Genomic DNA, 14,501 nt, shown 5'->3' with positions numbered 1-14,501 from the left:
CAGTCCTTTAGGCCAGAGTCTTTGCTGTGGACACCCTCTTCCTCTCACACCCCACACCTAATCCATCAGCTTATGCTATAAAATCCATCCAGAATCTGACCTCTGGTGGCCTCTGCCCAGTGGTCACCCCGAGCCCTTCTTCATCCGTGTGACTACAGAAGCCTCCCGGCCAGGTACCCTACTTCTTCTCAGGCTGTGGCCCAGTCGATCCTTCCCCGATGTGTGCTGAAGGGAGTATGACCCTAGTCCCAAGTCCTCAGCAGCTTTCCCTTTCCTCACACAGAACAGCAAAAACCTCTGGAGGGGCCAGAGGGCCCAGCAGTCTGCTCCTCCACACTCCCTCAGGCCCCATCTCCTGCCAGGATGGCTCTTCCTTCCGTCCCAGGCACACCAGCTCCTTCCTGTGCCTCGAAGCCTTTGCGTGGCTGTTCCCTGTGCCTGAAATGCTCTTCCCCAGAAATACCATGGCTTCCCCCACCCTCGTGGAGCCTGCTGTCCCTCTCTCTGGAGACCTTCCGCTACCACCCAACACAGCAGAGTCACTTGCTCAAATCACTCTTTCTACCCCCAAACCAAGCTTTATTTCTCCTCCTGGGGCCTCTTGCCACCTGACAAATAGCGAGTACTGAACCAGTGTTTGTTGCTTTGCTGATTCTACCTCACCGCCAGAAATGTCAGCCCTGAGTCCCAAACACGGACTTGGTCTGTTTTGTTCGCTGCCATGTCCCAGGATAAGAAAAAACTGCCTGAACAAAGTCAATGCTTGAAAAAAAAAATTGTTGGATGAGGGATTACTGCCTCCCTCATCTGCACATCTCTTTTGGCTTCTGCAGCCCCTGGAGACCAATGTCACTTGGAGGCTGATCACCTGTGTCAGCTGAAACCCTGACGGTTGTCACAGGAACAGCTCCTGGCCAGACCTCCATCCTGTGCTGGGACAACTGACTGCCTGGACCAGAGCAGGGCTTTACTTTGATTCCTGTCTGGTACATTTGCCCACCCTTTTGGCCACTGGGGGAGAACTTCTGGGCTTAATGGCGGGGCCCATGGGGTGGATCCCTGCTCTCCCAGCCCCCCAGTGCTGCCGGGTCCCAGGTCCAGCATCTGACAAAACCCCATGATCCCAGTAAGAGGAGGCGGAGGAGGGCCTCCCAGTGCCACGCCTGCCCTTTCCCTGTCCCAGTGGGAGGGCCATCAGAAGGAAGCTTTGTTTTCAGAATAAAGAGCATGAAGCCCGGTGCCAGGCGGAAACGGGCACCAAGGGGGCCGGCCCATCAGAGACAGCTTAAGGAAGAAAAAAATGAAATGGAGAATATATGAGGGATAATTTGCACATCCAACCGGTTTCATGCCTCTGGGGTGGCTGTGACGGTGGTGGCTTCACTTCTCCAGGCCCTACTGTGGAGGTCAACACAGACAATCAGACTATTATCCCGCTCGGTGATCTGGCATTAACCCTGCAGAGGGAGGTGGGGACACAGGAGTGCAGCCTTGCCTGGGAGTCAGATCACCTGAATCTGGGCCCGACTTTCTATGCTCTCATGTGCGACACTGATAGAGTCCCTTCTTCTATGTACCTCAGTTTACCCACCTGTAAATGGCTTATCGAGGCCTGAACTTGAAGCCCTGGGTTGCCTGTCACAGGACCACACACTGGGGCACCCCTCAGCCTGTGCCAGTTCACTGGGCCACACAGGCTAGACCTCCAACTTCCCTGCGCTCGGGCCTCCCTGTGGGGCCTGACAGCCAGAGCACAGGCCCTGTCCACTCTGGCCCTGGCTTCTAGCCTCCCTCTTCCCATGATTACCTGAGATATGTGAACGCTCTCTGGGCCTGGCCCAGTGACAGGGGCCCTCATCCCCACCCAGACACTGGCTCCTATGCTGATCCCCACTGTCATCTTCTCCAAGGATGGCTCATAAGGCTCTTTCAGCCACAACTGAAAGGAGCCCAGTATGTTAGCACACAGAGGGCAGAGGAGAAGCCCAGAGACGGAAAGGAGCTTGCTGACATGAAGCACAGCTGCCTTCCAGGCGTCCTCCCTACCAGCCTGGGGCTTTAAGAGTTAAGACAAGGTCCTCAAAACCTGGCTACAGAGCCCCATGTCTGTGCCTTCTGGGGAGAGGGAGGCTGTACCTTTGACTGAAGGAACCAAAGACGGGGGACTGAAATCTACATGCAATTTTTTAAAGTTCCGCGCCTTTTCCTTGTACCCAGAACAATTACAACCCCTCAGCCAAGAGCTCATCCAAAGGGAGACAGCTTAGCTGGCCTCGGGGCTGGTCAGGATTTCAATGAAAGAGTGAAATGAACCTTGGACAGACAGACAGCTGGACAAAGGAGCTGATGGATAACACATGGACTTGAGCAGCAGAATAAAGCAGAAAAAGGCTCGGAAGAGGGCCCGGCTGGTAAACACCCGAACGGATGCCCTGCCTTCCCCCTTCTCGTCCCCCCAGGACAGAGAAGTCTGCACTTGGTGCCATCGGAGGGCTGCTGTTCCCTACCTCCCTGTCCCCCGAAACTCCTCCAAGTCCCCCGGGGGAGTGAAGCGTGGGACGGTTGCAGGTGAGATGGTCCTCCCTGTGGCTGCACAGCGTGGGGACAACAGTTCCAGTGACACTGTTCATCCACAGCTTAAGAAGCCACCTGGGTCAGTGGCTAAGCAGCACAGCTTATCTGGGAGGAGGATTCGAGGGCCACAGCCCAGGCTGATCCAGAGGCCTCGATTAAATGAAACCTTTGCAGCTGGCAGGAAGCACCACTGCCACACCTTCGCTCAGAGAGGAAACACTTAATTTGCTCCTGCTGTGTACAGGGCCCTGAGCCTTAGCACGATGCTCTGAGCAGAGAGGAGCCAGCCCCCCATCCTCCGCCACTCTTAAAGAGCTCACAAAGCAGAAAGACGAGGAGCCACACCATGTAGCACAGGAGAGAAAGCAGTCCACACCAACAGGATAGAGTTACAAACTCAGACACCTGGATGGCCAGAAAGACCAGGTGTGTGTGCAAAGAACTCAGGCTCAAGGGGTTCTGATCTTCCAAATTTGTGAAGCAAAGCCAGAAATCGGGACTTTTAGGTAAAATCTCCTCTCGGCAATCGGTTCAATTTTCATCATGGGCTGAGCAGAACTTGCCCATGGGGAAGATGTGGCCTGCCAGCCTGTGGCCTCTGTTTTCTGGAAAGTGACATACTGTGCCACAGAACATGCTGTGAAGCTCAGTAGAAGCCAACTTCCCCATAGTGGAGGGGCCCAGGAAGGCTTCCGGGGAGAGAAGGAGGGGTGTGGGCTGCAGGACAGATCCTGCAAGAGAATCCTGGGGAGAGGTAGGCACACCCCCTGGAAACACATGGGCCATGGATCAAGGGGCCCTTAGCCTATGGCCTTCCTTTGCCCCCAAAGCAGGCAAGAGGCATCAGCTCTCTCTGTCCCCAGGTGGCAGGGGGAGAGGCCCCCATGACCAGCAAACCTCCAGATTAAATCAATGGGCAGCAGCAGAGCACAGGTTCGATTTCATCCCTGTAGTGTGAGGAACGGGTCAGCTAATGCAACAGCTCCATCGGAGGCAGAGACAATGGAGGACAAAACGAGGTTAAGAATCGTGTCCTGTCTGGCCAGGCCTGGCTGGTTACATAAGCCTGCCTCAGGACAAAGCCATGTTCAAGGCACCAAGCGAGGGCCTGGGCCAGAAAGTCCCAGAAATACAGAGAGGGTTCTCCCTCCCTCCCTATCTACCCTCTACTCTCCCACCTTGCCTTGCAGCTCCTGGAAAGCCCAACACAAAGTACAGAGCCACAGGTGGGGACTAAGACCCCCACGGTAAGGCACTTAACAGGATCACAGAGCTGGGATTAATAACAACAGCACCCTTTTACCAAGTGATTACTTTGTATCAGGCACCGGGATAAGTCCTTCCCCTGGATTACCTTATTTTAAAAGCCAGGGATACCACGAGATAACTATTATTATTCTTCCCCTTTGACAGAGAGGGAAACTGAGGCACAACCCCAGCCACTTCCCGAAGGTCACACAGCTCCTAAGCGAAGGATTTAGAACCCTACACTGGCCTCCGAGGCCACACTCTGAACCTCCATGCTCTGCGGCCAGAGGGCTACCGTCAACCTCAGGGCCTCATCAGCACCCTGCTCGCTGTAGTGCAGGCCCATGGCCTCCCGCCCTCCTGTCGGCACCTGGGGGGACACTGGGGCCTCTGACAACCTGATGAAACCTCCAGACTCTCTCTGCAGAGAAAGAATGCAGAGGAATGCCGACAGAATGTTGTGCGTGATCTCAGGGGCACACAGACTCCTGCATTGGTGAGAACAGATGAGTCAAGATCATAGGATCCGCAGGATTGAGAGACAGGAGGTGGCAGAGGAAGAGGACTCCCCCAAGCCCTTCGAGACGCCTCGTATCTGTAAACATGAAGCCTAAACTCACAGCTGCTTAAGTTCCTAGGCGTGGGCATGAATCGGGGCTCAGGGCCTAGTCATCCCTTCAGGGCTAGGAGAACAGAAGAAATCACGACATACAATAGCCCTCGCCTCTGCACCCACTGGGTGTGACTCAGCTCCCAGCTGCTGGGCAGACAGTGCACAGCTGGGCCGTGGCATCTGGACGGGGGTGGCATCACTAAGCACACCATCCCAGCCTTCTGCCTGCCCCACAAGTCAGCACCGAGGGAGCCCACCTCGATAGAAACCAGCCCCGGATCTGCCCTTTCTCCACGGCTCTGAGTGTTTCCCAAGGGGGCTCCTATGTAGCCACTGCCCAAGCTTCCATGCCAGCTGGGGCCCAAGGAGTAGTAAGTCAAGACGACAGCCCCCTTGCAAGGCACCAGAAGACCCCGGCTCCAGGGCCCAGTCTTCGGCTATCTCACTGCATGACCTCCAATAGGCCCCTCCCACCTCTCAGAGCCTCAGTTCCACCAATTGTAAAAGGGGAGACCACCCTATCCAGCCCTTCCCACTCAAAGTCCCGAGTATATAAACAGCAGCATGACAAACTCCACGGAGCCCTGGAAGCTTGCTTTCAGGAAGTTACATAAACATCCTTCAGAGAAACAAAAGTCAAACCTAAAGACCATTTTTTTTTTTTTAAAGGATATCAAGAAGCCCTTTTTATAGTCCAGCTTCCCCCATCCTACTTCCATTGTTCCAGATATCCTCTCAGGACCTAGAAAACACACTTGGTTTCCGTCTGGGGTTTGGGCTTCTTGGTGTTCTTCCCTTGGACGCTGCCCTGCCTCTCTTTGGCAGCTTTCTCCCCAGGACACACCCGTCTCTGCCCCCAGCAGCGCTCTGGGCCACCCTGAGGGTGATGGCTACCCAGACTGCCTGAAATGGGGTCAGGGACAGTGTTTGGGAAACAAACCCTTCCCTGGTCAGAACGGAGACAGCTCTGGGTTCTGGTCCCAATCATGATACCATGTGTGGCCCTGTGCGGGCAAGTCCCTGCTCCTTGGTTCCCCGCTGGGAAAAACGAAGAGGCTGCCACACTGTGTCAGGAAAGCCCTCCAGCTCCTGGGCTCCTTGGGGACACCAAGGCAGAAAAGAACAGCAGGCTAGACAGTAGGCTCTGATCCTGACCCCCATCCCCAGTCCTCCTGCTAGAACCAGAGACCCACTCTTCTCTCTCTGATTTTCTCCCTTGCCCTAGCTGTGGGATCCTGTACGCAGCGCTGAGTGAGTCTGTGTGCCCCAAATGGTCATCCAGACAACAGTAAGAATGACAGCGTCTGCAGTTGGAGGCCCAATGGGGAGGCCTCAGCCCGAATCACCCCAACGCAATCCCATCACCCCTGCCAAAACCTAATTCATTCATCTGATAGTATGTATGTTTCTGCATCTTTAAAAAACCAGTCTAAGCTGTGGCTTGCTAAACAAACACGCCAAGACCATCCCCACCTCCCATCTTCCAAGGAGATCGTGCTTCTAAGCACCCCTACAGAATTCTATGGAATTCCTACATCTACCACCTTATGGCTGTACAGCCTCAGTATTTTCATCTAAGAAAATGGGGACAATAATAGTGCCTGCCTTATAGGATTATGCCCAGTAAGCACTGATAAGCCCTCAAAAAATGCTGACTGGCAATTATATGATCATCAGTAAAATTATTGAGATGCTTAACACCACTGGGCTGGTGACAGCTAGGACGCCTCCGCCCTCTCCCACCACATCTGACCACGGTCCTCGCACACCCATGCACGCGCCTTCAGCCCGCAGCACACATGCTTCTCTGAAGCAGAACCCACACTCTCCACCTGACTCCAGCCCCAGAACATGGCTGGCTTGTTCCTGGCCCCCACTCGTGCCACCCACAAAGCTCCCCACCCTTCAAGCCCCCTGATCCTGCCTTCCTGCAGTGGCCCCAGCACTGTCTCCTATATCTGTGTTGGGGTTCTACTGAACCTCATTACTGTGTCACAAGGTTGCTTCCTGGAGATGGAAGGCTCTTACGAGATGGTGTCTCTTTGAAGCCAGGGTAGAAAGAAACTGGGATTTTCTCTGGGTCTTCCACATATATTGGGTATCCAAGTATGCTGAGAGCCCAAGGAGAGAAGCATCTTTTTTTTTTTTAATTATCTAACCAAGTGTTTCTTGAACTTTAGCAAGCACCTGAATCCCTTGGAAGCTTCTTCAGACTGCTGGATCCCTCCTTCCCCCCTGATCCCAGCTTCTGATTCAGTAGGCCTGGGGTGGGGCCACATAATTGGCATCTCCAGCAAGGTCCCAGGTAATGCCGACGCCTCTAGTCCAGATACTGACTTTGAGGACCACTGACTTAACCCGCAGGGGAATCGGGAAGAGCTCTCTCAAGTACGTGATGCTGAGACTCCTGTAAAAAGCATGAGCAGGAGCAGCCTTGATGTAAGGACAAGAGGAAGGGAATCTGGGCAGAGAGGGAGGCATGAGCTCAGGCACTGAGATGATGACATCCATTTCCCCTCACCTGGCCTCTGCCTGGGCAGGCAGCGCAAACCAGAGGTGGCTGCCACAGAGCAGTTACAAGCAGACCTCCGCCGCTGGAGTGCCACCACAGACCTGTCCAGACAGGTGGCTCCCCCACCGCCGGCCAGGGGGGGTGAGGATGATCCCAGCCCTGCTGCATGCAGCCAGACCTCAGGTGTGAATGAGGCAAGAGTCTCCATGCCGGGATGCTGTGCCACACCTCCGGACATCTTGGCTGGCTCTAAGTGCTGCTTCTCTTCCGGGGTCTCACAGAACAGGTCAGCTTCAGCTGGCCAGAACAGCTCCTCAGACACCAGCCAACCATGATGGTCACCCCCCAGGCTGCGCCATCTGCTCCGCCAAGCCCTAGGTGCCACACCTGCTTATGGGGGGCACAGGGGCGGGGCGGAGGGATACTAGTGCCTGTCTCCTACAGCAGTTGGGAGGACGAGCTCTGTGGTCAACAACAATGTCGCCAATTACAATAACAATTACAACAACTACAATAATAACAACGTTGCCAATGACAACAACTAACATGGACTGAACTTCAAGCTAAGCATGTTTCCTGCATTATCTTTCTAGACACTGAAGAGCTTGCCTGAGATCCCACCAGTGGGAGACAGCCCAGCAAGGATCTCAACTGCCAGAGCCTAGCTTCCAGCCTCTGCTCTGTCTGTCTGTGTTCTACTCAGCAGCTTCAAGACCTACCCCGGAGTCACCACTCCCTGCCGTCATCCTGTCCCCATTCCCAAGGCACAGGGAGGCTAGGCGGGAGGCCTCTGGGGGCTCCAGCCCACGGTGTGCACAGCCTAGGGTGTGGATCCCTCATCCTGAGGACGGCCACAGGACCTGCCAGCCAGGCCAACTTATTAGACACAAGTTTCAGACACCGTTCCACATGGCCACCAGAGAGGAAACTGGGCCTATAGAGCTTGAGCACCTCAACCTTGATGAAAGGAGAGAAGAGGAAAAGCAGGTGTAACAAAGAGAAGAAATCCTGTCAGGCTTCCCGGATGAGAATGCCAGCACCCACACCCCATACAAATTACCCTGAGTCTCTGGGCCTGTTTCCTCTTCTGAACCAGCCTTCTCAGGCTATTAGACAGAAAGGTCAGGAACTCAAACCCCAAGGATTCCTCCCTCCCTCCATCTGTGAAAGGACAGACCACCCCCCAGATACAAACAACAGTAATACCCACTGTTATCTCTAAAGAGTTCCTACAGTCTGGGCTCTTACCCAGGGAAAGGCATCGAACTCCCCTAGCAAAACAGGGCAATTATTACCTCATTTTGCAGCTGAGAAAACCAATGCCCAAAAGGGGTTTAAGATTTAGGTAATTTGCCCCAGATCCCACAGCTAATGGTAGCAGAGCTGGGATTTGAACCCACAACTTTTGACTCCACTGTACAATGCTACCCACTCCCACCAGTGTAGAAATGACCCACAGGCAGCACCCACCTCCAAAGCATGGAGCCTAGAAGAAATGAGATGTGTCCTTAAGAGATCTGAATTCCAAGCCAGGTGTGTAAAGGGCCAGATGAGGGGGCCATGTCACAGGCTCTGGCCGTGCAAATGCAGGGTGCAGGCCATGCCAGTTCTGTGGCATGAGGACTGACTGTATGGAAGTTGTAGCACTGGAGCTGGGCCCTGGTTGGGGAGGCCCGTGGGGGGCCAGTGAGGGGAAGTGACTGGCGTGCAGCTCCTTCACTAGATGCAGAGATGACCACGGCGGCAGGGAAGGCTGCACACAGGCAGGGGCAAGAGGCAGGTTCTGCTTGAGGGTTGATGGGGAATGGGAGATGGGGCATAGAGTCACACAGTGGGCTACTCCCCAGACCTAGCCCACAAATAAATAAATGCTCATTTGCAACATAGATTTTTTAAATTAGATTAATCCAGTCCCTATGAAAAAATAGAACAGGAAGAAATACGAAGGGCTAGGAGGCAAGTTAATATAAACTCTCTCCATCTAGAAAAGAGCTTTGGTCCCATCTATGACTCCTCTGGGGGCACACTGGCTCTTGGCAAGAGGCCACACAGCCCTAGAAGTCCATGTCCTTTCCTTCTACCAAGCTCCAAGCCTCCAAGCTGAAGCGGATGGGCAGCACTTTCTAAGCCCCACAGGCAGGAGAAAGCTGGTGACACCCCCTCTCCGGGACCAGGAGACCCTGCTTTAACCTTTACTGCAAAGAAGGAGGGGAACAGCCCTGTCCCTACCGCAGCCTTCCCACTCCTCACTTTCTAACTCACAAGCCCTTTCCTGCAGCTCCTTCTGATTCAGATGATTCATGATTCAGCCTTCTTTCCACACATTTTGAAAAAAGAGAGACTGAACCCATTTCACAGACTGGAAAATGGAAGCAGAAGGCTCCAGTCCTCTGGGAAACCACAGTCCACAGCCGTTCGGGCTCTGGCAGCTGATCCAGATGTCCCGAGGGGCCCCTGGAAGGCCAGCCGTGCTGAGTGTGTTCCACAGGGTAAGGACTCTCTCAGGCAGAGCACTGCAGGCCAGGCAAGTATGGGGAACTTCCAAGAAGCATAGGAAGGGGCAGCTCAGAAGAGCTGTGAGAAAAACAGGGGGCGGAAGTGGGCCGAGCACCACCCCAACTGCTGAGATTCTCGAGAGAAAAGGGAACTGAGAGAAGTCCCCCAGACCTGACCCTGCCAGCACGCACCCTCTGCATGCTCTCCCCCATACCTTTAACAATGCTCACCACGTATCTTCAGCAATGGAGACCCTGCCTCCTCCCCAGGCACCCTAGTCCCCTGTTAGCCTCCTGTTCCCTTGGTGCTTTCTCTGCCCTCGGCAGGCACCAGACAAGGCTATGTCCTCTGCCCACAGATAGCCCTGCAGGAATTCAAAAGTGGTGGCCCTGACACTTAAGGGTCCTAAACCTTAGGTCACCTTCAATGATCCTGATCCCCAAAGCAGCTACCAAGTCCTGTGGACTCCTCCTCCTTTCCTCAGCCCCATGGCCTGAGTCAGGCTTTGGTCAGCTCTCTGCTGGACCACAATTAGCATCATTTCTGAGTAGGTCTCAACGCCACCAGTTTTGCCATCATCTTTGGCCAAACGACTTCTGGGAGGAACAGCCACTAGGGCAGACACAGTTCTGGCCCGTGTTCCAATACAGTTCTGTAAGTGACTCAAGCCATCTGAGTCTCCACTGCCCCATCTGATCAGAGCAGGAAGAGAGGCTCCTGGGAGAATCAACAGGTGAAGGGATGGAGGTGGGGGTCCCAGCGGCAGAAGCTACTTTGCAGGGGTGCTGTGAGATTTCAGCGGAGCGTCCGAAGGAGCCTGGCACGAGACAGTAACACGCATTGACTCAACGAGCTGCTTACAACCCTCCGTCCTCTACAGTATACAGAATAAAATCCCAACTCTAGAGCAAGACACTGCAAACAGCCCACAACCGAATCTTGCCTCCCACTGCCCCCCTTCCCCTAGGCTGCATCCTCGAAAACACTTCCTCCCCCAGGAAGCCCTGCCGACGTTCACAACCGAAAGAGCTTTTCCCCTCTACTGACCTTCCAAAGCCCATCTCTCACTGACCACGTCCTGCCTCTTTACCATCAATGATCCTCGTCTTCCCTCCCCCATCAGACCAGCACAGCAGCCTCTCCGCTGAGAAACAAGCACCACCTCACCCTATTTCATATCCCCATCACCCCACTCCGCAGACACTTTCCATACATATTTAGCAAATTACCCTAATGTTCCATTTCACGTAAAGCATGTCCAAGTCCTCCAAACAGTCCAGATATTTCAAGCCATACCCAAAACCAAATTCCAAGCCAGCAGAAGTCTGCCCAATCTCTAGGGACTTGCAGGCCTGGCTTTGGTCCCAAAGTAGGGAAGACAGGTCGAGTAGGCCCAAAGCCGAGGGCAGTCAGAGCTCAGGGCTGCTAAGACTAGAGCCCGTTTCTATGTTTCTCAGATGCAGATCTTTCCGCTGGCCTCTGGGCCAACCCCCCATCTGCGATTCGATTCCGTATTTGACCGCATCCTCAGCTTCTGATTTCAAACTGTTTCTCGCATGCCTCTTGCCATCCTGTCTTGCCTCCTGGCTCCATCCCTTCACCTGTTGATTCTCCCAGAGGCCTCTCTTCCTGCTCTGATCTGGATGGTAAGGACCATCTAGCCACATGCCAAGGGTTGTCCCCATCCCTCATAACTCCTTTCAGCCCTCCAGCCCCTCCCCTCTCTGCCCTGCATTTCCACTCTTGTTCCTACAGGCTAACAAATCTGTCCGCCCAGGAAGATCCCCTATTCGTGCAGTCTAGCAAAGGCCTACAGACCCTCAAATCCCAGATCTAGTGTTGGCACAGCCCTCAGAGCAGCTAGAAAAGTAATGCACAAACTTGCATCTCCCAAGAACTTTCATTACCTACCGCACTCCATTGTTTTAAGACGTCATGTGTTAATTAGCAAGTTGTTTTCCATTTGAAAGAGATTACTCAAGGCTCCCAATCAGAGCCCAATCAGCAGTCATGAGATGGTACCCCCACTAAAAGATTGGGCCAGCACAGGTCATTGAAGCCCATGGAAGTCTGGGTCACCCCATACATTGACTCATGGGCCCACTCTGTGTCCCAGGCTCAGAAACCCCATATACACATGCATTTTCCAACAGTTTTCTGTAATCCTGACACTGGCTCAAAGTCCACCTACCATTATAGTCCTCAGGGACCTTTGTGCCTGGAGCATCTAGGACAGCCCATTAGCTCAGCAATAAGGACCCTGCCACTGATTCACACAAGAGGACACCTAGGCATAAATCTCTTGGCCTTACGTCTCTTGTCACCCCAAGGGCTCCACTTCTTGGCCCTACCTCTGCCCTCTGCGGATCTGAAAGTGACCTGGTCTGAATGGAGATGAAAGGCTCTGCCGTCCCCTGGGTGCTGGGGAGAGGCCTGTTGACAAAGCCACCAGCTGTCCCTAGCTGGAGCCAGGGAGACCGGCTCCTCCCTGCACCACCCGCACTGGGAGAGCATTCTGGCCACAGGCCCAGCCAGCAACAGAAGTTGGACCATCACTGGACTCCAGTGGACGTCCCTTCTGCTCCAGCTGCCCACAATAACAAGAGCCAGGACACCAGACCTCATGCTGCACCAGCACCAGGCAGAAGGAGCATCACCTAGGGATAAGGGTAATGGGGAAATGGGACAAGTGTCCTCATAATTTGAACTGAAAATAACATGAACTCATAGTCACAGCAGGACCTTATAGAGCTCTGAGGCTGGGGGAGGAGAGTTAAAGCCAGCTCCTCCGCATCCCACCTGTGTGACCTTCACCATCCTGGACCTCAGTTGCCCCCTTAGCGAAATGCAGCTAACAGTCAAGTGGGAGAACTGAATAAAATAATGTATGTAGAACAATTAGCCCAGTGCCTGGCACATAGTAAACATGCAGTAAATACTTGTTGAATATAAACATGCCACCGTTTACTGACATACCACAGGCTCTCATTTCATCCTTATTCTAGAAGATACTATATATTTTCCCATTGTACAGGTAAGGAAACTGAGGTGAAGGGAAGGGAAGGAACCTGCCCAAGGTCACAGGGCTGGGAAGCGACAGACACCAGGTCAGTCTGCACCTCAGACCAGGGGGCAGTACTGCCAGAGGCCGTTCTGAATGATTGGGGGCTGGCGAAGAGGAGTACAGGGCCGGGGCTAGACTGGAGGTGGGGTTCTGAATCCCCTGGGCCTGGCGTGGCTCCTGGCTGACCCGTGTGCTCGAATCCGGGAAAGCCGAGCCAGGAGGCCAGTTCCCAGATTCCCGGCCTGTCCCAGGGCCCAAGCGTCCACCCGCGCCCCCTCCTCACCCCGTCCCAGAGCGCTCAAGAGCAGCGTTCAACGCGGAGGCTCCTGGCTCCGTGAAGCTGGGGGAGGAAGGGAGTTAGAGACCAGGCCGCGCACAGTCCCGAGAAAACCGGTCCGGCTGCCTCTACCCTGCCCGGAGCAGGGACCCGGCCTCTAACCCCCCTCCCTCGCCAGACAAAAGTTTCCCCTGTTCGGGAGGAGGGGAGGGGGAGGGGGCATTCCTCGTGAGTGACATTATCCGTGACCTACAGCTGCCGCGCTGCCCTCGCCCGCACCCTGGCCTGCCCCCGGCCCCCGCTTGGCCCCCCACCCCTTTGTCCTCCACCCGGGTGCGCCGGGCCCCGGCAGACTCGGCTCGCCCGCCCGGCGCCCGCCCGCACTAAACTTGCGCCGGCGGCCGCCTGGGCCCCGCGCGGCCTGCACGCCCGGCTCGGGCCCCGCCGGCCCAGCGACAGGGGACTGGCTGGCCCCGGCCCTCCCAGCGTCTTACCTGCCCAGGCTGGGGCGCCCCCCGGGGGAGGAGGCGCTCCCGGAGAGCCGCGGGACGCCTGGGTTCTCCCCCGGCCGTGCAGGCGCCGCGGGGCTCTGGCCCCGGCCGGGGTTAACCCCTCGCCCGCCGCCTCCCGCCGCTCCCACCCCCGCTCCACGCCGCAGCCGCCGCCACCACCCGCTCCGCCTCCCGCTCGCTGTCCCCCTCCCCCTCCCGCCCGGTGCCCAGCCCCCAGTCCCGGCCCCCTGCACAGCGCTGGGGCAGCTCGCAGTCCCTCCCCGCGCCCCCCACCCCGCCCCGCGGTCCCGCGGCGAGGAGGTGGGGGTCTCCCCGAAGACTGGCAGTTGGGGCGCGTTACCATGCGCCCCACAGCCCGTGGGGCACAGAGGGGCGAGCCCGCGCGCCCAGGGCCCCCGGCGCGTCTCCCCTTCCCCTCGCCCGCCTCGGTGCCTACCTCCCCGAATCGCGGCCGTGGGAGCGGGGTTCGATCTCGTGATGGAGCGTGGGTGCCGGCCGGAGATCTGCTCCGGAGGCCCGGCGGCCGGCGGGCGTGCGGCGAGCGCCCCGGGGCGGGGGCCGGGGCGGGACCGGGCGCTGCTATCGAGGCTGGATTTCTCGGCTTCCACCCGGATTCTCCCTCGGCTCTCCCGGCCGATTCGGTGCTGCTCGGCGACCACGTGACGCGGGCTGCCTTTGACCCCTGTCTCCGAGCGGGTAGGGGGCGGGGGCCGGAGGGGGTGTCAGATGCGGGACCCACGAGGGCCCCCGGCAGCTGCCCGGCGTCCCGGAGGCGGTGACCCCCGGGGAAACAAAGCCCGGGGGAAGCCAACAAGTTATTCGAGGTCAAAGAGGGAATAGCGCTGGGGGTCGGAGAGGCTTCGAAGAAAATGAGGGAGACAAAGACCCGCGCCCGCCGCGCCTCCGGGGCCCCCGGGGAGCGCCCTGGCCGGGGCCGAGGGGGGCCTCCGGACTCTGACGCCGCTGGTCTTATGACAACCCTCCAGGACCTCCCCAGACGGCTCCCCCCGACAACCCCGTCTCTGACTGAGTGACCCCTCCTGCGCTCCTGGGCAGGCCTCCCCCCCCACACACACTCCACCCCACCTTTGCCCCGACTCTCGAAAACCCCTTTATTTCCTTTATCATGATTATCTGGTTCATTTACTGGTCTCATTGTTTACGAGGATGTCATCTCCCCCAACAAGTTGTTCCCAGCTGAATCC

At 56.3% G+C, this 14,501-nt stretch overlaps 1 protein-coding gene across 2 annotated transcripts in view; it reads right to left on the bottom strand.

Annotated features, from left to right (window-relative positions):
- NDST1 (N-deacetylase and N-sulfotransferase 1) overlaps nucleotides 1-13,961 on the bottom strand; it is a 54,805-nt gene extending 40,844 nt beyond the window's left edge. Inside the window, exon 1 of one of the 2 annotated variants that reach the window (XM_059417172.1) lies at nucleotides 13,733-13,961. The gene's annotated coding sequence lies outside the window, so the exon portion shown is untranslated. Of the gene's footprint in view, nucleotides 1-13,278; nucleotides 13,407-13,732 lie in introns of those variants that run through there. The other variant, XM_059417174.1, reaches the window with a different exon arrangement.
- Between the last annotated feature and the right edge of the window lie 540 nt (nucleotides 13,962-14,501).

Source organism: Mustela nigripes, chromosome 12, assembly GCF_022355385.1.
Source record: "Mustela nigripes isolate SB6536 chromosome 12, MUSNIG.SB6536, whole genome shotgun sequence".
Lineage (NCBI taxonomy): Eukaryota > Metazoa > Chordata > Mammalia > Carnivora > Mustelidae > Mustela > Mustela nigripes.
Note: the sequence above shows the minus strand (reverse complement) of the source record. Positions and strands in the feature narration are given on the sequence as shown.